This window comes from Loxodonta africana, chromosome 14, assembly GCF_030014295.1.
Source record: "Loxodonta africana isolate mLoxAfr1 chromosome 14, mLoxAfr1.hap2, whole genome shotgun sequence".
Classification (NCBI taxonomy): domain Eukaryota; kingdom Metazoa; phylum Chordata; class Mammalia; order Proboscidea; family Elephantidae; genus Loxodonta; species Loxodonta africana.
In genome coordinates this window covers 55,063,767-55,087,247 of record NC_087355.1, presented here as the reverse complement: position 1 = coordinate 55,087,247, position 23,481 = coordinate 55,063,767, and positions in this window count along the sequence as shown.

The following is a 23,481-nucleotide window of genomic DNA, read 5'->3' as shown; positions in this document are numbered from 1 at the left end:
CAGGTCAATACACGCTGTCAGGATGGACGGATTATTCTGCAGGTCAGTAGCCACTGTCAGCCCCTCAGAAGCCTCCCATCTGTCCCCTTTCAAATACTACGCTGTCTCCCATCCAGGGGTAACTACTATCCTTACTTATATAGTAATCACCTCCTTGCTTGTCTTTAGATTTACCATCTAGGTTTGCACTCTCTAAACCCTAGAGTTTAGCTTTGCCTCTTTTTAAAATGTGTATAAACAGAATTATACACCATGTGGTTCTTTCGTGTCTGGTTTCTTTCATTTAACAGTGTGTTTGTAAGATCGATCCATGATGAGTATGTAGATGTAATTAATTCATCTTCACTGATGTAAAGTATCCCATTGTATGAAATAGCACAATTTATTTATGCCTTTTACTGTTGATAGGGAACCCTGGTGGCACAGCAGTTAAGGGCTATTGTTGATAGACATTTTGATTGTTTACATTTTGAGATATGAAGCTAAAACACTGTAGGCTTTGGGGGTGATAAATTTTTCAGTAAGTCAATAGCAGTCAGAAATGCTGTACAACACATGGAAACTCTACACTCTCAGTGTTGAGCTCTGTGCTGTTAGCACAAATGTGAGCATCGTTATCAAGCATACAAATAGGCAGATAAATCTTGTACATAGTTTTTGGTACAAACAAGCTAACATTTCTGTTGAATATATACCTGGGAAAGGAATCCCTGAGTCACAAGGCATGTGTTTCTTAACCTTTCAGTAGATTATACAAGGTTTTGTATGAACTTACCAGCATTAAATAAGTGTTCCCATTGCTCCACATCCTCAATAGCACTTACTATTGTCAATCTACTGAAGTTTAGTCATTCTCGTGGATGTGTAGGAGTATTTCACTGTGGCTTTGTGTTCTCTTATCAGTAGGGACGCTGAACACCTTTCCACATGCTTATTGATCATTTATATATGCTCTTTTTAAAAAGTACATGTCTTTACCTATTTTTCTAATGAGTTATCTGTCTGTTACTTAATTGATTTTTAGGAACTCACTATACATTCTGGATAGGATTCTATTCCAATTTCTATGTGTAATAAGTATCCTCTTCCTTTGTGTGGTCTGCCTTTTCGCTTTTTAAATACCTCTTCTAATGAACAAAAATTCTTACTTCTAATGTAGTCCAATTTATCAATATTTTCCTTTTTTTGGAGTACTTTATGTACTGTTTAAAATACTTTCTCTAATTTAAGTGATAAAGATAATTTCCTAAACCATCTTCTTAAATATTTACTTTTTTGCCTTTCATTTCTAGAGCTATCTACCTGGAAATAATTTGTGTGTAGGGTGTAAGGTAGAGAACAGGTTAATTCTTTTCTTTCTTTCTTTTTTTGTTTTAATATGTATGGATATCAAATTGTCTAGCTTCATACAGTAAAAGACATTTCTTGCATTGCTCTGCAGTGTCACTTTTATGATGAATCAAGTGCGCGTGGGTGTGTTTCCAGATTCTCTATGCTATTCTATTGATCTGTTTGTCTATCTGTGCACGAATACCCTATGTTTTAATGACTGTAGCTGTAGAATAAATCTTGGTATCCAGGAATGCAAGTCTTGCCTCTTTGTTCTTCCTTCCAATATTCTCTTACCAATTCTTGGTCCATTGCTTTTCCATATGAATTTTCATGCTGCACAGGAAAAAGATATCTATTTAGATATTTTTTTAAGTATTGCATTACATCTGCAGATTGATTTGTGGAGAACCAAAAACTTTATAATAGTAAGTCTTCCAATCTGTGAACTGATAAACCCTCCATTGATTTAAGTCTTTAATTTCTCCCAATAATGTTTTATAGTTTTTTAGGTATTTTAGTTAGTTTTGTTTCTGTGTATTTGGTATTTTGATACCATTATAAATCATATATTTTTAAATTTTGTACATTTTTGTTGGCATGTATAAGTATAATCACTTTTTGTATGTTGTCTTGTACCTGGCAATTTTGCCAGGCTCATTTATTATTTCTAATTTTTTATCTGTAGATTCTTTGGTATTTTCTACCTCGTATAGGTAGAAATCATATCATTTGCACGATTTTTTTTTTTTATATTCTTCCCTTTCAATTTTATATCTTCTATTTATTTACCTTGGCGTACTGCACTAGTTAACACCTCCAGTAAATGTGAAATAGAAGCAGAGAGGCAGGCATCCTTGTCTTGATCCTGATATCAAAGGAAAAGCTTTCACCAGTTGACCAAGAAGTATGATGTCTGTATTAGATACCCTCTAACAGATTAGTTTTCTTCTACTCCTTGCTGTTAAGAATTTTTTTAATAATAAAGGAATGTTGAATTTTATCCAACTCTTTTGGGCATTTTTGTCCTATATCACGTCTCTCCCTCTTTTTAAAAGAGTTTTAAAAATTACAAATCACAGATTATCTTCTGGTTTTTGGTTGAGGTTGAAGGGTAGAGCTTATTGGCTTGGGATAAAAAAAAAAAGGGGGGTTATTATCTGCAACTGTCAGAAATAGATTAAAAACTATTCCTCCAACTCAAACACTCCCCTGCCACCACCCCACCATATCCCTCTTTTTACATATAGCATGTGTAACATTAGGAGAAAATGGGGGGAAGTGACTTTTTAACCTTTGGAAATATGCTAGAATTTGATAGAATCTGTGATTTTAACTACATAAGTGTATTTGGGAGCTATTGTTGGTGTTTGGGTACAGGAATGGCCTTTGTGAGAATTCCTGTACTTTAGAGAAATATAGACTTGTGCTCTACTGAGTGTACAGGAGCTGAACTTGGAGCTTGGCCCTATCTCTGGCAGGGAGAGGGAAGAGGAGAAGGGGTGGAGTAATGGACTAGCTGAGTTACCCAACAGAGCAACATTGTGAGTGGAGAATAACCATACTGGTTTATTCTTTCGTTTGTCCTCCATTCTTCACCTTCCTTCCTTTCCTTTTCAGCGCTATCTGTTTTCTCACTATAGACCCTACCCTGAATTCTAGAATAGAGCTGACATGATGGCAAGATAAGGAAAAAGGGAGCAGTAAATCTTAGTATAAGGAGCCCAGGTGGCTCAATAGTTAAGCACTTGGCTGCTAACCGAAAGGTTGGCGGTTGGAATCCACTAGCCACTCTGAGGGAGAAAAGAACTGCCAATCCGCTACCATAAAGATTACAGCTTAGGAAATCCTACGGGGCAGTTCTACTCTGTCCAATAGGGTCTCCATGAGTCAGAATCGATTTGACAGCGCACACAAAATCTTAGAGTATTTGGTAGCAGCCAGGTTAGAAAACGGAAGGAAAAGGTGACCATCCCCAGGTAGCTAGTCAGGTGCAATGCACAAGTTGAGATTTAAAACAGAAACCTGCTATCACCCTCTCCTTTAGTTACTACTTTCCATCCACACTTTTGCACTCCACCACTATTCCTGCCTGGAACTTTCTTCCTTTGAATTGTCTTATTATTCCTTTGTTCTCTTCATTCAGGTCTCAGCTCAAATTTTCTCTCTTTAGAGTATCTTTTCCTGGTTATCCCCATCCATGTCTTTACTGTTTAGCCCATTAATCTGTTTACTACGTTAAAGGCACTTCCCAATATCTGAAATTATCTTACTTGTCTTTGCTAACCACCAAGGAAGACAATTTCCATGAGGGCAGGATCTTTGACTTGCATGTGACCAGGACAGTGTCTGGAACACAATAGACTCTTGATGACTACTTATTGAGTAAACCGTTGGGAGTTGTCTATTTATAGTAAATATTCACCATAATGCCAGTAGAAAAGAAGACTTTACAGAATATAAACTTTGAATCTCCTCTTTACAAGTAGCAATACTTTTTGAATAGGAGTTTCATGACGCATGTAATATGTTTAATGGCTAGTGTTCAAAAAAATAATTATCCATTTCAATTTTCCTATAATATGACGATCATGACACTTGTTGAATAATTTTTCTTGTCTTGTGAACACAGTGAGCAGCAACACTTCATATCCATTATGAGAAAACAGGTGCCTGTAAATAAGGCTACTTGTTTTGTTTTTTGTTTTTTTTTATAGTATAGTCCGTAATAATCAGTTGACATGCTTGCCATAAATAATAATGCATGGTTTCTCAAGGAATTCAGCATGTAATTGATCTATTGGTTTGAAGAAGCTGTAGGCCTGTGATTTTTTTTCTTTTAATCTATTGATTCCCTCAACCGACTTTATTGTCTTGTTTTTAGCTAGCACTTGAAATAAAGGTTCATGAATTTTTATTGTACATTCAGCCTCTCTGGAGAAGTAACAGTATGCAACTCTTGGAAAATCCTCAGCCTTATCTGTGCATTTCTACTGTAAGATGACACATACCCAGTGATGTTGCAGGCTGTGAGCTGCTAGTGTGTCCAGAGCCATACCCCAGTGAACTCAAATGCCTGAGGCAGGCAATGCTGTATCAGCTATATCACACAATAGGCTATGCTCAAAGCCCCAAATCACCAAATACTAATGTGGCCACATATTGGAGAGGGGTCTTTTGTGTTCTGAGCTCTTGGCTGGTTCATAGTTTCTTTTTCAGTTGATAAGGCCAGGGATGGCTACCTGACTCAAGGCTGGCCAGTGGCCTGTAAAATGGCATGAGACCTCTGCCCAGCAAAGGAAAGTGACCAAATGAACAAATTGGGTTATCTCTCCGGGGGAATTTAAATGCAGGGCATGTGCAACATTAAGGGAATATGAGGGGAAATGATATTTTAACTTTTGGAAACATGATAGAATTTGACAGACTATGTGATTTTGACTACGTAACTTGGGAAGCATCGATCACAGTTTTATATTTCTTCTATAATCCAGTAAATACTAAAATTATTCATGTGAATAGAAAATAAAAACTAAGCATTATCTTGTGCAGAGATTTATCTGCAGAGAATACCCTCACTAAAATTCTTTCCCATCAATTTCTGCCCAGACAACAACAGTCATCATTTGGGTGGATGGGTAGAATGGACAAAAATCCAGAGAAAGTCAGGAAGCATAACCCGTGAGACAGTACAAGCTTTAAAATAGGAGCAACCATGAGTAAGCAAAAATCAGGAGGGTCGTAAGTGAGAGATTAGAGAAAACTTCATGGTAGTTGTGAGAGCTAAATTGGTTTTTACTGAGAATAGAAAAGCTGAATCATTATGATGCTGGGACATTAAGTAAAGAATCTTCATTTTATGTATCTGAGCCTGATATTTCAAGAATAAACCCCTAAGAAACTAGTCTAAGAAACCCTGTTGTTGTTAGGTACCATCGAGTTCGTTCCTACCCATATCAACCCTGTGTACCACAGAATGAAACACCGCTCAGCTCTGTGCCATCCTCACAATTGCTGCTCTGCTTGAGCCTGCTATTGCAGCCACTGTGTCAATGCATCTCATTGAGGGTCTTCCTCTTTTTTGCTGACCCTCTACTTTATGAAGCACGATGTCCCTTTTCAGGGACTGGTCCCTCACGATAACATGTCCAAAGTATGTGAGATGAAATCCTACCATCACTGCTTCTAAGGAGCGTTTTTGCTGTGCTTCTCCCAAGACAGATTTGTTCATTCTTCTGGCAGTCCATGGTATATTCAAATTTTCTTCACCAGCACCATAATACAAAAGCATCAGTTCTTCTTCGGTCTTCTTTATTCATCACCCAGCTTTAGCATGCATATGAGGCGACTGAAAACACCATGGCTTTGTTAGGCACACCTTAGTCCTTACAGTGACATCTTTGCCATTTAACACTTTAAAGAGGTCTTTTGCAGCAGATCTGCCCAATGCAATACATCATTTGATTTCTTGGCTGCTGCTTCCATGGGTGTTGATTATGGATCCAAGTGAAATGAAATCCTTGACAATGTCAATCTTTTCTCCATTTATCATGATGTTATTGACCCATTTGTGAGGATTTTTGTTTTCTTTATGCTGTGGTGTAATCCATACTGAAGGCTATGGTCTTCAATCTTCATCATTTAGTGCTTCAAGTCCTCTTCACTTTCAGCAAGCAAGGTTGTGTCAACTGCATATCGCAGGTTGTTAATGAGTCTTCCTCCAATCCTGATGCCCCATTCTTCATGCAGTCCAGCTTCTTGGATTATTTGTTCAGAATACACTTTGAATAGGTATGATGAAAGAATACAACCCTGACACACACCTTTCCTGACTTCAAACCATAAAGTATCCCCTCGTTCTGTTTGAATGACTGCCTCTTGATCCATGGACAGATACCTCGTGAACACAATTTAGTGTTGCAAAATTTCCATTCTCCGCAATGTTATCCATAACTTGTTATGATCCACACAGTCAAATGCCTTAGCATAGTCAATAAAACACAAACATCTTTCTGGTATTCTCTGCTTTCATCCAGGATCCATCTGACATCAGCAATGATATCCCTTATTTCATGTCCTCATCCATTCTGGCTTAATTTTCTGGCAATTCCCTGTTAATATACTGCTGCAATCACTTTTGAATGATCATCAGCAAAATTTTACTTTTGTGTAATATTAATGATATTGTTTCATAATTTCCACATTCTGTTGGATTAACTTTTTTTGGAATGGTCACAAATATGGATTTCTCCCCATTGATTGGCCATGTAGCTGTCTTCTAAATTTCTTGGCATAGACAAATGAGTACTCCCAGTGCTGTATTCCCTTGTTGAAATATGTGAATTGGTAATCCATCAATTCCTGAAGCCTTGTTTTTTGCCAATGCCTTCAGTGCAGCTTGGATTTCTTCCTTCAGTACCATCGGTTCCTGATCATATATTACCTCCTGAAATGTTTAAATATCAACCAGTTCTTTTTGGTACGGTGACTCTATGTATTCCTTCCATCTTCCATTGATGCTTCCTGCATTGTTTAATGTTTTTCCCAGAGAATCCTTCAATATTGCAACTCAAGGCTTGAATTTTCTGTTCAGTTCTTTCAGCTTGAAAAATGCTGAGTGTGTTCTTCCCTTTTGGTTTTCTAATTCCAGGTCTTTGCTCATGTCATTATAATACTTTATAGCCTTGAGCTGCCCTTTGAAATCTTCTGTTCAGCTCTTTTACCTCATCATTTCTTCCCTTCACTTTAGCTACTTGACATTCAAGAGCAAGTTTCAGAGTCTCTTCTGACATCCATTTTGGTCTTTTCTTTCTTTCCTGTCTTTTTAATGACCTCTTGCTTTCTTCATGTATGGTGTCCTTGATGTCATCTCACAACTCCTCTGGTTTTTGGTCATTAGTGTTTAATAAGTCACATCTATTTTGAGATGATCTCTGAATTCAGGTGGAATATACTAAAAAAAAAAAATTTTTTTTTTATACTTGTGGTTATAGTTTGCTCTCGTGGACTTGCTCTGATTTTCTTCAGTTTCAGCTTGAACTTGCATATGAGCAATTGATGGTCAGTTCCACAGTTGGCCCCTGGCCTTGTTCTGACTAATGATATTGAGTTTTCCATCATCTCTTTCCACAGATGTAGACGATTTGATTCCTGTGTGTTCCATCTGGCGAGGTCCATGTGTACAGTCACCGTTTATGTTGGTGAAAGAAAGTATTTGCAATGAAGTCGTTGATCTTGCAAAATTCTATCGTTCGATCTCCGGCATTGTTTCTATCACCAAGGCCATATTTTCCAACTACTGATCCTTCTTCTTTGTTTCCAGCTTTTGCATTCTAATCACCAGTAATTATCAGTGCATTCTGATGGCATGTTCAATCAATTTCAGACTGCAGCACCTGATAAAATCTTCTGTTTCTTCATCTCTGGCCTTAGTGGTTGGCGCATAAATTTGAATAATAGTCGTATTGACTAGTCTTCCTTGTAGGCATATGGATATTATCCTATCACTGACAGCGTTGTGCTTCAAGATAGATCTTGAAATGTTCTTTTTGACGAAGAGTGCAACACCATTCCTCAAGCTGTCATTCCCAGCATAGTAGACTATATGATTGTCTGATTCAAAATGGCCAATAACAGTCCATTTTAGGTCATTAATGCCTAGGATATCGATGTTTATGAGTTCCATTCATTTTTGACCATTTCCAATTTTGCAAGATTCATATTTTGTACATTCCAGGTTTCGATTATTAATGGATGTTTGCAGCTGTTTCTTCTCATTTTGAGTCGTGCCACATCAGTGAATATAGGTTCCGAAAGCTTTACTCCATCCACGTCATTAAGGTCGACTTTACTTTGAGGAGACAGCTCTTTTCCAGTCGTCTTTTGAGTGCCTTCCAACCTGGGGGACTCATCTTCCAGCACTATATCAATGTTCTGCTGCTATTCATAAGATTTGCACTGGGTAGTTCTCTCCGAAGTAGACTGCCAGGTCCTTCTTCCTAGTCTGTCTTAGTCTGGACACTCAGCTGAAACCTGTCCCCCATGGGTGACCCTACTGGTATCTGAATACCGGTGGCATACCTTCCAGCATCATGGCAACATGCAAGCCCCCACAGTATGACAAACTCAAGAATTTCATTTTACTTGGATCCACAATCAACAGCCATGGAAGCAGCAGTCAAGAAATCAAATGACGCATTGCGTTGGGTAAATCTGCTGCAAAGGACCTCTTTAAAGTGTTGAAAAGCGAAGATGTCACCTTGAAGACTAAGGTGCACCTGACCCAAGCCATGGTATTTTAAATCACATCATATGCATGTGAAAGCTGGACAAGGAATAAGGAAAACCAAAGAAGAATTGATACCTTTGAATTGTGGCGTTGGCAAAGAATATTGACTATACCATGGACTGCCAAAATAATGAACAAATCTGTCTTGGAAGAAGTACAACCAGAATGCTCCTTAGAAGCAACGATGGAGAGACTACATCTCCCTTACTTTGGACATGTTATCAGGAGGAATCAGTCCCTGGAGAAGGGCATCATGCTTGGCAAAGTAGAGGTTCAGCAAAAAAGAGGAAGACCCTCAATGAGGTGGATTGACACAGTAGCTGCAACAATGAGCTCAAGCACAACAGCGATTGTAAGGATGGCCCAGGACCAGGTAGTGTTTTGTTCTGTTGCGCATAGGGTCTCTATGAGTTGGAACCGACTGGACAGCGCCTAACCACAACAACTACATGCCCCTATGGCTACGTGAATCAGGAGAAGCTTCTATCCTTATACATGGACTTGAGACATTTCCGCCTCTAAACCACACGAGCCATTTCCTTGATATAAATCTCTCTCTATATATAAATTTGTACACTTTACTGGTTTTGCTTCTCTAGAGAACCCAGCCTAAGACAGCCCCAGTAATCTACCAGGCTTTTCTTCCTCTGTTTTCTGGAAGAACCATCTGCTCCAGCCAAACTCATTGATTCCTAAGCATGGATCAAGTTCTGTTCATGTCTCAACTCACCCATTCATCCTATAAACAAGTGAAAATTATAAGAATTAATTGAGTCCCTGGGTGGTGTAATTGTTTAAGTGCTTAACTGTTAACCATGTGGTTGGCAGTTTGAACCTGCCCAGAGGTACCTCTGAAGAAAGACCTGGTGATCTGCTTTCAAGACATCATAGCCTTGAAAACCCTATGGGGCACAGTTCTATTCTGACATACAGGGGGTCACCATGAATCAGAATTGACTCAATAGCAAGTTTTTTTGGGGGGGGGTTAGAAGAATTAATACATGAAATGAGATAATATGTAAGTACCTGGCACTGAGTGACTATTAAAAAAGTGTTGATTGCTGCTGCCACCATTGTTATTGTTGCTGTTTAATTGTTGTTGTAATTATGTATTACTCATGTGCCATCAGTTGTTTTGATATCTTTCTCCTTTATGCTGACTTCTTGCCCAGACCATACCAAATGTTCATGGCTGTTAGTTTCTTTCTAGGTGCTGTGTTACAGACTGAGCTCCCTCCCAGCAGTTTCCCCTGTGTCTGATCCTGGTGCTTGACAACCCTTACTGCCTCCTGATAGTGTTTCCTGTCCCAACAGGTCTTTCCCACTCATGTCTCCAAATAATACAAATTCCCTCTCCTTTTCCAGACATTCTTGAAAAAAAAGGCCTAACTCAAATACTTTCTTCTTCATAAAGCTTTACATTACCTTAAGGTTCTATCTGCTCTCTGGAATGCCTACTATATGTAGTCTAAATAATTAATCTGCCAATAAACACTTACTGCCTCATGGAGTCTCTTCAACTAGCCTCTCTAATTGTTATTTAAATCATGTATTATTATTTAATTTGTCACACATCTGTCTTGTGTACCTAATAAGATAGTAGCCTCCTTGATGTTAGCCACTATGTCTTATTCATCTTTTTGTGCCCCACAGCTAAGCCTATGCTTTGCACAAGGCTCAATAAATACATGTTGATTTGATTTGAAATGCTTCATTAGAATTCCATGTAAGCCTATGCCATTCCACATTCTGAGGAAGTCATCAAGATTTAGAGAGGCTGTTAAGGACTAAACCTATAACTGAGAGGAGAGTAAATTGCTTACTTTTAGACAGACGTGCTAACTTTTTAGGCCACTAAGATTCTATTTAAGCAATTTACTGGAAGTAAATTGCTAAATGGATCCAGGTAGCTCCAAAAGGTTAACACTTGTTACTTCCTACTAAGAAGCAAGATATGCTTCCATTCCCTGCTCACCAACCCAAGCCAAGTTCTCCTGTTGCTTATGATATATTGAAAACTATGTTTAAACAGAGTAACCATGTGACCTGAACTTATGCATAGCTGAACAAAACAGTCCTGTAAATTGTAAGATCTGCAGTGCCCTAATGGAACCCAGTTCCTACTGACTTGTCATGATATTAACATCACTCTTCCTTTCTTTCTACTCCATATTCTAAAATGCTCATATGTAACCTGGGAGAAAAGGAAAAAGAATTAATTCAATTGCATTCACTGTTAATTGATGCCAGAACTGCATTCAGGGGGTGGGAATAAGAAGAGATTTAAAACAGGGAAACATCTCTGCTTCATGGAACTGCCATTTTAGTTGAGTCTGAAGAAATGGAGAGGGCAATGGGATAGAAAACAGATAATATGATACAATGTGGTATATACTATAGTAGTAATATTTGCAAAGTGTTTGGGGAAGATAGGTGAGGAGTGAGAAAACCTGCCAGCTTTGGGGGCAGGGGTGTGGGAGCAGCAGATATTTGAGCTATGCCTTAAAAGGTGATTACAAATTTTCCAAGGGAGACAAGAGGACAAAATGCATTCCAAACAGAGAGAGATGCATGAACAAAGAATGATTTTATTGGCAGATGGCAAGAATCATAGGACTGCAAGACAAGAAGAAATCTTATAAATGCTTTAATCTAACCTCTAGATTTTATAGATCAAAAAACAAAACCAACACCAAAGGATTGTAGGTGACACACAGCCACACAACTAGGAGTGGAAATGCAAACCTCGAGCAGAATGCATCTATCTGACTGGTATCAAATCTAGTGCTTAGTCTACCTTTATAAACTGCATATTTAAAAGAAGCTCAATGCAAGGAGGAGGATTGGTAAGTGAATGTTGCTTAATTGGAAGTTCCCTACCAGTTGTATTCATTCATTCACTCATTCACTCACTCACCCAACAAATTTTATTTGGCATTAACTTGTGCCAAATATCCTGCTAGATGGTTGGACTACAATAGTAACCAAGACAGATATGCACAAGTAAACAGGCAGTTAGAATTGGGTGTAAGTAAAAAAAAAAAAAAAAAACCCACCGCTGTCGAGTTGATTCCGACTCATAGCGACCCTATAGGACAGAGTAGAACTGCCCCATCAAGTTTCCAAGGAGCACCTGGCAGAGTTGAACTGCCGACCTCTTGGTTAGCAGCTGTAGCACTTAACCACTATGCCACAAGGGTTTACTGGGTATAAGTAGACCAGAAGAAATGAACATTGCCCAGCTACCATTATCAAACATTTCGAACAAGGGCCCAACAGACGGATTCTGATCAAAAGGAGGAAAAGTGTGAAACAGATCTTCAAACTCATATGGAAGCCAGAATTACTGGATCCAATCAAACTCAGAGAAGACCCAAATCTAATGCTCGGAAATAATCTTTAAACCCTGAACCAAAAGTGTCTCATGAAGTCATAAAACATAAAACAAAACAACAACAACAAAAAAAACACAAACCCATCGCAGTTGAGTTGATTCCAACTCATAGCGATCCTATAGGACAGAGTAGAAGTGCCCCATAGGGTTTCCAAGGAGCAGCTGGTGGATTGGAACTATGAACCTTTTGATTAACAGTTAAACTCTTAACCACTGCACCACCAGGGCTCCTCATGAAGCCATAGTTAATTTAGACTAAACAACAGGTTAGCCCAATTAATGAAGAATGTTTGCCTTGAACACAGCATTCTAATAAAGAATTACCTATATGAATTTAAACTGACAACAGTTAATCTAAATCACAGTTGGGTAGAGATAGTAAGAATGGTGACACAATGTGATCAATGTTATTGCATTGTTCATGTAGTAATTGTGAATGGATGTATATTTGATTACATATATTGCCAACAAAAATAAATAAAATATTAAAAAAAGAAGAATTGGTTGCGAATGTTGTAACATGAAAAGTAGAGAGTGCCAGGTGTGCACCAAGGACTAGGGAGTAACATGTCTCTGCAGGCTAAAACTAGAAGGACAAGAAGGAGTTAGCTAGGGGCTCCACAAAGAGGTAACAGCACACGTAAAGGTCCAAAGGTGAACTACAAAAATCCATTGCCGTCGAGCCCATTTTGACTCATAGCTGCCCTACAGGACAGAGTAGAACTGCCACATAGAGTTTCCAAGGAACACCCGGCAGATTCGAACTTCTGGTCTTTTGGTTAGCAGCCGTAGCACTTAACTGTAGCACTTAACCGCTATGCCACCAGGGTTTCCCAAAGGTAAACAAAGATCTAAAAATAAAAGCATTGTGCATAAGAACAACTAAAAGTTTAGTATGGCTGGCTTTCTTCCTCCCCATGCCACCCCTTAGCCAACTCCCACTTATCTTTTTTGTTGCAAATTACACGTTATTGTCTCCTTTCTCTAATATTAGATACAAAAAAAAAAAAAAAAACACGTCTCCATAGTACCCTGGGCTTCTCATTGTGAACACAATTGTTGATTTATTATGCCTCTCCTACCAATAAACTCCTTGAGGGCACGGACAATGTCTTGCCTCAGTGTTGCACCTCCAGCACCTAATACAGCATCTTGCACAAATGTGGGGTGGGGGGAGTGGATTAAGGCATGAACACCATGGTAAACTGAAAAATGCTCCCCCCCCCCTCAAAAATGTTCAGTCCTAATTCCTGGAACCTATGAATGTTATCATATATGGCAAAACAGGCTTTGCAGATGTGCTTAAATTAAAGAGATGGGAGACTATTCTGAATTATTAGGTGGGTCCTAAAAGAAAGCAGACATGTCCTTATAAGAGAGAGGCAGAGGGAGATTTGGTCACAGACAGAAGACCAAAAGACCATGACCACTGAGGCAGAGATTGGAATGATGCTGCCATAAGCCAAGGAATGTCAGCAGCCACCAGGAGCTGGCACAGTCAAGGAACAGATTGTTCCCTAGAGGCTATGGAAGGAACATAGCTCTGCCAACATCTTGATTTTGGCCCAGTTATGCTGATTTTTGGACATTTGGCCTCCAGAACTGTAGGAGAATAAATTTCTGTTGTTTTAAGCCACCATCATAGTAATTTGTTGCAGCACCCACAGGACACTGATACATATCTCTTTCCTTAAGGATTGTTTTATTTTTGCTCTTAGCATTAACTCCTTTAGATAGATTCCTAGAAATGGAATTCCATGTCAAAATATGTGAGCATTTTTTAGGCTTGATGAAGATTGCTAAATTGATTTCAAATAACAATTTTCACAAACACCTATGATGTAAGAGTGTCTAATCACCTTACCCTTTCCATCATTAAATACAGTATTTTCACTAATTTAAATATATGGCATTTTGATAGGCAAAAGTAGTATTTCAGTCTTGTTCTAATTTGTATTTCTGTGGTTGCTAATAAGATAAACACTTTGCCACGTTTATTTATCAGTTTTATTTCTTTGCATGTGTGTAAAGTTTTTTTGTAAGAGATTTGTATTTCCTAAAAATATCAAACTTTTGTTTCTTAAATTTGTTACAAATACTTTATCTTACTCCATTGTTTGCCTGTTGATTTATATTTTTGTTTTTTAAAGCAGTTGTGCTAAACTTTGATCTACTTGAATAACACAAAGCTGTTGATCTTTTCTTTTGGCTTTCTTATTTTGCTTCTAAGGTTAGAGAGAGCTCCCTCTTCTAGAAGTCTCATAAAATAAATTATATTTTCTTTTAGATTATCTGTGGCTTGACTTCATATTTACCCTTTTATTTGCTTGAAATTTACTTTTCTATATGGTAGAAACTGAAGGACTAAACTGGTTTCCTTTCACGATGCAACAATGCCCATCGTTGCAGTCGTTTATTGAATAATCAATTTGTTCTCCACCGCTTTGTAACGCCTCTTTTATTAGGTATTAAATTCTAACATACAATGACGTCTGTTTCGAGTCTATGCATTCTGTTCCTCTGATCTGATTGTCTATTATCATCTCAGTATCATACAGTTTTAAAAGCTGCATTTTAAATTTGTTTTCAAACCTGGTAGATCTTATCCTCTCCATTTCATGCTACTTTTTTCTTTTTTTTTAATGTCTCTTTGCATTTTTAATCATTTCATAGCTTTGAAAAATGTGCTGAAATACTTTTTTATATTCCTTTAAAACAGATGTTTTCTCTATAACAGAATTATAGTGACAGATCCATGAAAAGTGCTCCTAAATAAAAAAAATAGTATCTATTATTAGTCTTGCTAAAGAATAGCTCAAAAAAAAAAAAAAACACCTTTAGTCTATTTGGTTTCTATACTATATACAGTTGTTCTTATTTTGCCAGTTAAAAACAACCAAGTCCAAGGGTTTGGTCAATTTTCTTTTTGTGAACAAAATTATTGTTAGCACCCACCTCCACACATACACACACACACGTGTGTGTGTGCATACTAAGTAGTATCTGTTTTAAGACTGTAGAATATTTGATTAAGAAAACGGTTGTTCCCATAGTAAGTTGAATAGATCCAGAGCCTTTCACAGCACTCCTCTCTGAGTCTCCAAAACTGCAGAGCTGTGCTTGAATTCTGAGCTCTAAAATCACCGGCACACTTCAGTAAAAACTAGGTCAGTAATCAACTTTGACTAGCTTGAGAAACCATTTATTTCTACATCTTACCAACTTCTTGCCACATCTTTCAAAATATGACTACACAGCATTACTTACAGAATTAAATGATCTACTTGTATCTTCCTTTTTTTCTCTTGCCATACTTGAACAGAACTAATCTTTAGGCATTGCCTATTTATGCAGTTAAATGTTACTCCTTGTACATCTATTGTGCATCTTCTATGAATAAATTCTGGTAATATAAACATTAATAAGATGCTGTCGTTGTCATTAAGAAGCTCAGGTATAATAAAGGAAGTAGCCAAGGAAACAACTATAATGAAACCCTAAGATAACAGCTCCCTTCCCTCAAATGGTAGAAAGTTTTTATCTTGAGGGTAAGGTAGGGTAGAAACTGCAGGAGTTCCTCCCTGACCCTATTTCATTTATTTTGAAATGACAACTGGCATCTCCTATAACAACATGATGGGTTGAAAATTGCAACAATAGGCTGTGAGAGCACAAAGAAGATGATTTTTAAACTAGGCCCTAAAGAAGAAATAGGGGATATTTTACTTAGTAAAAGGATGAAAGGCATTTTAGGAAAATGAAACATTAGGATATAAAAGAACAAGGAATGTTCTAGGAAAAGAAATATTCCAGCATAGCAAAAGTGTAGAATTTCAGTTATACACAGATGCAGAAAAGATAAGGTACAGTGTAGGATGTCAAGTCTTGAAAGATAAGTTGGAGATCAGTTGTAAAAATCCTTAAATGCATTTGGTCTTTATACTGTTGGCAGTCTCTGAGAATTGTATTAGATTGTAAGGTAAGATAATTCATCAACCCAGTCCTTTCCAGCTTTCATTGCCACCACGACACTAAAACCATTCTTATTAACATCACCAACAGTCTCTAGTTTGCAGACAATGTTTTCAAAAATAATAATAATAATATAATGCTGGTAGGTGTACAAAGGGTTGGTTGGAGAGCATCAAGACTAATGGCTGTGGTACCAGTTGGGAGATTGTTGAAGAAAAGGAGACAGATTTTTCTTGCCACAATTAAGGCAAGAAATGATGATGGTCTGAAGGAAAGAATTGGCCATGGAAAATCTAAAGAGTAAACTGGCTATGGAACTATTTATGACATTAAAAGGAATCTGTGATTTACTATAGGGGAGGAAAGAGAGCAATCTAGGGTCATTTCATAGTTCCTAATTTGATCAATTGCATGAAGAGAATGAGCAGGTCAGGGGAATAAGATGAGTTTTCCCAGTTAGGCTAAGTTGAATTTACGTTGATTGTAAGTTATTTAAGCAGGTGGTTCTAGGTGAAAACATGTGCCTAATAGAAAAATAAGTCCTAGAGATACCAATTTGGATATTTTCCCCTGAAGTTGCCCGTATTGATTTTTCATTCCACTTTCTTTCTACAGAAGCCCTCCCCTTCAAACACACCTATCACAGTTGTTGTTGATGTTAGTTGCCATCAAGTAGGCTTTGACTTATGGTGACCTTATGTATAACAGAATGAAATGTTGCCCGGTCCTGTGCCATCTTCATAATCATTGATATATTTGAGCCATCATTATTTCTTTTATAACACAAATTATAATTTTTTTCATTTATATATATATATTTTTACTTTTTTATTTTCCATCTCCTCCATTAGAATACAAGCTCCACAAGGACAAGAACCATGTCTGATTGTCCATTGTTGTGCCTACATCAGCAAGCACAGGACCTAGTACATGGTGCACCCAATAAAATACCACTGGAAGGAAGGAAAGAAAGAAGGAAGGAAGGAAAAGAAGAAGGTGAGGAGGGACGGAGTGAGGAGCGAAGGAAGGAGGAAAGGAAATAGACACGAGGTGTGGAGGGGGAGGGTGTGAATAAAAAAAGGAGAGACCATAGATGGTCAAATACTAAAGAGACTGGTTTTCAGGGAAACTTCAGAGCATATTACATAAGACTGCAGTCTCACTTTTGTAGTTCTCAAACACTCAAACAGATGAACTTCTGTAAGCAGACATTTGGGGATTTGCCTTGTGACACCAACACTCACACAACTGAGAGAATTAAAGCTGATAATTAAGCCTGGCAATCAGCGTTTTTCAGCTCTTGTAGATTTAATAACCCTTAATTTGAAATTGCTTGTGCCAGAGAGACTGCATTTTTTTTTAAATCAAAAACATGAAAACATAACTAATAAATAAGCAACAATGTTTGATTAACTACCAGAGGAAGATAAAAATATGAAGAAAACATTCAAAAGATTCACTATATCCTCACATAACAATAAGGAAAATGTGGACGGACTACAAAGTTTCTTTGAAAGACCCTTAGAAGAACTGTGGTTGTGTGAAATCTCCCTTCCCCAAGTCTCAAAGAAAGAAGTGTCTTTTCTTGTTTTGTTCTAACTTCTTTACTGGGCTCCTGACTCCACTTCTTCCCAACTCCTCTGGTATCTTGCTGCAAAGGTTATTTCCTCTTTCTCATGTATTTCAACATCTTGCTTTTCTTGTGGGCTCTTTCTCAGAATCCTAAACAAGCTCAAGTTCCTCCTGTTTCAAAACATATACTCCTGGACTTTTACATCCCACTAGCTAACTCTGTCCCTTCTCAGCAAGTTCCTCCAACGAATCGTCTTCCCTTATTGACTCTTCACTTCAGTGAACTGTGATCAAGATTTTGCTCTTGCTACTTCTCTGACACTGCTCTAGCAAAGGTCATCTTTGACAACCTAACCGACTGGTCTTTTTTTATTTGAAATCTTGACCTCTCTGCATTACCTGACCATGTTGACACCTCCTGCTTGGAACAAGTCTTCTTTTGGTTAACAGAAAATAGATCTCCTGAATCCCATGCTGCTAATCTTGCCACTCCTGCTTGGCCTATTTGCCAGTCCCTTTTCCTTTCCTGTCCTTTAATGTTGGTAGTTTCCAGGGATGATTTTTCTATTTCTTTCCAATATTAACATTCTCCAATGTGATCTTATCCATCCCTGTAGCTTCAGCTGCTACCAACTTGCCAATGATACCCCAGTTCATGCTTTAACCCAGATCTCTCTCCTGTGGTCCAGAAATACGTATTTCACTGCCTGGATTACTCATCCACCACTACAAACACTTGCCATATAGTCGATTCTAACTCACAGTGACCTCACGTGTGTCAGAGAAGAACTATGCTTTATGGGGTTTTCAGTGACTGATTTTTCAGAAGTGAATTGCCAGGACTTTCTTCTGAGGTTCCTGCAAGTTGACTTGAACGGCCAACCTTTCAGTTAGCAGCTCAGAACGTAACCATTTGCACCACCCAGGGACTTTGGATTAATCATAGACATCTAAAAACCCTCTCTAATCTATAGTCTATATTTGTTCCTCTTCAAAATTTCCCCATCTTAGTGAATGGCCCCACCATCTACCTGTTTCTCCAAGCCAGAAATCCAGGAATCATTCTAGACTCCTCGTTGTCCTTTTTTCCAATCTACAGTCAAGTCGTGTTGATTCTACCTTTTCAAAAGCATTTTTCCAATCTGTCTCCTTTTCTTCCTGGTGGCTACTAAGTTACTCAGTCCTATAGAAATAGTGTTCTAAAGATCTCTCATCCTGCAATCTAACATCTCTTTTATCCATCCTCCTTTTTTCTCCAAAATGACATTGCTTCTTTATGCCCTACTGCTTTATACTTTTGTATCTGCTCACCCGCATTCCTTGGCCTGGAATGCCTTAGTCTTTGTTTACTCACAGAGTACTTACTCACTTTTCAGACTTATTCCAATGATAACCTCCCCGACAGAAATGTCTTATCCCTCCCACCCCATAAAACTGATGACTCATTCCTAAACTCCATTGCACTCTATGTCAGTATCTGTCATGTCACCCCAAACATTGTATTGCACTTAAAAATAATTCCACTATATTTTAAGTTCTCCTTAACCTATTCTAGGTTCCTTGCTGTTAGGAACTGAACCTTATTTGCCTTTCTACTCTCAGCATCAAACAGTGCACAGCGCATAGTTGACAACAACATATGTTTGCTGAATAAATGATAGCAACTTACATTGTCAAAAGAGCAAAAACACCCCCACAAAAGACAGTCCCTCTTGTCCAAAAACAGTAATACAATACATTAAAATTCACTATATCGACACTCAACTCTAATCCAAAAGCTGATTCTGCCTTTAAACTACAATCCTAACTATAACAATAATAAAATATTAAATCTTGCTTGTTGAGTAATATTTTCCAAGGCAGATGGAAAGCATGGGTCTCCATGATTGCCTGGAGGTTTGTTATATAGTCTAGTAAAACCCATCCATTAACTGCAGCCCCTTGGCTCCTGCACTGAGGACATAGTGTGCCCCTGCTGACATGGGGTCACCATGAATTTGAGCTGATTCAAAAGCTACCAACAGCAACAAGCCTACCTTTGAGTATTCCCTCAAGCTATAGTTACACACCTGTGGGTCCTGAGTCTTATACATATTGCTGGTGCATCAAAGTGCAAAGGGCAAAGAGCAAGAGCAGCACAATTTTACATCTATACTCTGTGCTTTCAAAGGCATCCTTGTTCTGGAGCCAAGCTCATACTGAGGTCCTCCTGTAGGCATTACCCAGCACTCCAGACCTTAACTTACTTATCTCAGGCTTCTTCCCTGAATTTAGTTTTACTACTTATATTTGGCCCATTCCTTACTCTGACCTTCAGTTCTTTCTTAGAGTTAAATCCAGGAGGACATGGACTGGACCAGGTTGTGGTCTCTGGGGAGTATCCTAGAAGAAAAGAGAGACAAAAACTGAGGCAGAACTGGGATCCTCAGTACAAAAGGTCAGAGGCCAAGAGTTACAAGAAGCTACTTGCAGACACAGTTCATTCCCAGATTATCTGATCCAAGAAGGAATTTCCTGGGTAGAGCATCGGCAGTACAGATGAGAGAGAGGAGGCCTGTTAGAATCAGAGGTGGAGTGTTTCAGGGACTGGTCTAGCTGCCAAGAACAGGCAGTAGGGGAGCCACAACAGGAACCACCCTCCCCGCTTCCCCCACCCCAGCTGCGTGACTCCAAAGCTTATGCTCGCGGGAGAGCATCCTGAACCTTCTAACGGGTAGGTGAAGATCAGAGCTAAGGTACATTAAGCACCTTGGTGGTTACTGTTCATACTATGATTGTTATCTTACACTTGAACCCACAAGGTTATCTGCCAGTTTTTTTTCCACTGAGATTTATCTTAATTTATCCTAACTGGCTCACCATTTGAAGAAATCCAGAACTTCATTATTCTCACCTTCCTGAAGAATTTTTAAAAGATGTAGATGGGTTACTGTCACGACTTTTTGCTAGAGAATGTCACCATGAATCTTTCTCTAGGCAGAGAAGTATGGAGTATTCTTACCCTTTCTCCAGTGTACTTATATAATACCACTGTGATTTTGAATTATGGTCCTGATTTCATGGTAACTCACTTTTGTTTTGTTTTGATGATAAACTACTGTGCACTCTCTGGACACACCTTCTCAGTGTCCCTAATGGGCCCCTGTTTCTCCACTGAACCTTTAATTCTTAGAATTTCAACACTGTCCTCACTCTGAAGAGTTGGGGTGTGAAATCCCTTCAAAGGCTTTATGGAGTCCTTGTCGCTGTTATTGTTGTTAGTTGACATCGAGTCAACTCTGACTCACGGCAACCCCATCTGTGTCATAGTAGAACCGTACTGCATTGGGTTTTCAAGGCTAGGAGCTTCAAAGGAGGATAACCAGGCCCGCCTTCCAAGGCAACTTTGGGTGGGTTCGAATCACCAACTTTTCAGCTAGTAGTCTAGTGCTTAGCCATTTGCACAACATAGGAACTCCTTATGAAAACCTTGATTGCTATGCCTTCAATTGCTAAATATCCAGACTAGATCAATTCTAACACCGTTCCTACTAACATGTTGACACAGTAGTACTATGCTTTATTTCTTATAAACACATGCCAAAAATTGCATATATATTCATTGGTGTATTCAATAAAACAAAGAGATACATTTTCAGAACTAATAGTCTTATTAAAAATAAACATCCTATCACAAGAAGTATATTTGGAAACAAAAAAACCTTTCAAATGTAGTCATACTTACACAAAAAACACATTTCAAAGAAGCTCAGAAGAGATCAAGACGGGGAACTTTTTTCATTTTTGTCATGTCCGTATTTTGAATTTCAAATAATTGATTCCACATAGAAACTAAAGGACCAAACCCAAAACAAACTAAACTGTTGTCATCAAGTCGATTCTGACTCATAGCGACCCTACAGGCACAGTAGAGCTGCTCCATAGAGTTTCCAAGAAGCAGCTGGTGGATTTGAACTGCCAACCTTTTGTTTAGCAGCTGAGCTCTTAACTGCTACACCACCAGGGCTTCACTAAAGGATCAACATTTTAAAAACACACTCCATGATGTCGAGAGTCATTCAGTAATGTTGTTGTTGTTGGGTACTGTTGAGTTGAGCTGTCAAGTTGGTTCTGACTCACAGCGACTACGTACAACAGAACAAAACACTGCCTGTCCTGCATTGTCCTCACAGTAGTTGCTATTTTTGAGCCCATTGCTGCTGCCACTGTGTCAATCCATCTCATTGAGCATCTTTTTTTTTTAATTAATTTTTATTAAGCTTCAAGTGAACATTTACCATTCCAATCAGTCTGTCACATGTAGGTTTACATTCATCATACTCCCTTCTCCCACTTGCTCTACCCCTATTGAGTCAGCCCTTTCAGTCTCTCGTTTCGTGCCAATTTTGCCATCTTCCCTCTCTCTCTATCTTCCCATCCCCCCTCCAGTCAAGAGCTGCCAACACACTCTCCAGTGTCCACCTAATTTAATTGGCTCACTCTTCATCAGCATCTCTCTCCCCCCAGCTGACCAGTCCTTTTCATGCCTGATGAGTTGTCTTCGGGGATGGTTCCTGTCCTGTGCCATCAGAAGTTCTGGGGAGCATTGTCTCTGGGATTCCTCTAGTCGCATTCATATCATTAGGTATGGTCTTTTTATGAGAATTTGGGGTCTGTATCCCATTGGCCTCCTGCTCCCTCAGGAGTTGTCTGTTGTGCTCCCTAGCAGGGCAGACATCGATTGTGGCCGGGCACCAACTAGTTCTTCTGGTCTCAGGATAATGTAGGTCTCTGGTTCATGTGGCCCTTTCTGTCTCTTGGGTTCTTAGTTGTCATGTGGCCTTGGTGTTCTTCCTTTGCCTTTGCTCCAGGTGGGTTGAGACCAATTGATGTATCTTAGATGGCCGCTTGTTGGCATTTAGGGCCCCAGGCGCCACAATTCCAAGTGGGATGCAGAATGTTTTCATAATAGAATTATTTTGCCCATTGACTTAGAAGTCTCCTCAAACCATGTTCCCCAGACCCCAGCCCCTGCTTCGCTGACCTCTGAAGCTTTCATTTTATCCCGGAAACCTCTTTGCTTTTAGTCCAGTCCAATTAGGCTGACCTTCCTTGTATTGTGTGTTGTCTTTCCCTTCACCCAAAGCAGTTCTTATCTACTGATTGATCAATAAAAAACCCTCTCCCTCCCTCCCTCCCTCCGCCCTTTGTAACCACAAAAGTATGTGTTCTTCTCCGTTTTTTCTATTTCTCAAGATCTTATAATAGTGGTCTTATACAATATTTGTCCTTTTGCCTCTGACTCATTTCACTCAGCATAATGTCTTCCAGATTCCTCCATGTTATGAAATGTTTCAGAGATTCGTCACTGTTCTTTATCGATGCGTAGTATTCCATTGTGTGAATATACCACAATTTATTTACCCATTCCTCCGTTGACGGACATCTTGGTTGCTTCCAGCTTTTTGCTATTGTAAACAGAGCTGCAATAAACATGGGTGTGCATATGTCTGTTTGTGTGAAGGCTCTTGTATCTCTAGGGTATATTCCGAGGAGTGGGATTTCTGGGTTGTATGGTAGTTCTATTTCTAACTGTTTAAGATAACGCCAGATGGATTTCCAAAGTGGTTGTACCATTTTACAATCCCACCAGCAGTGTATGAGAGTTCCAATCTCTCCGCAGCCTCTCCAACATTTATTATTTTGTGTTTTTTGGATTAATGCCAGTCTAGTTGGTGTGAGATGGAATCTCATCGTAGTTTTAATTTGCATTTCTCTAATGGCTAATGATCGGGAGCATTTTTTCATGTGTCTGTTGGCTGCCTGAATATCTTCCTTAGTGAAATGTGTGTTCATATCCTTTGCCCACTTCTTGATTGGGTTGCTTGTCTTTTTGTGGTTGAGTTTTGACAGAATCATGTAGATTTTAGAGATCAGGCGCTGGTCT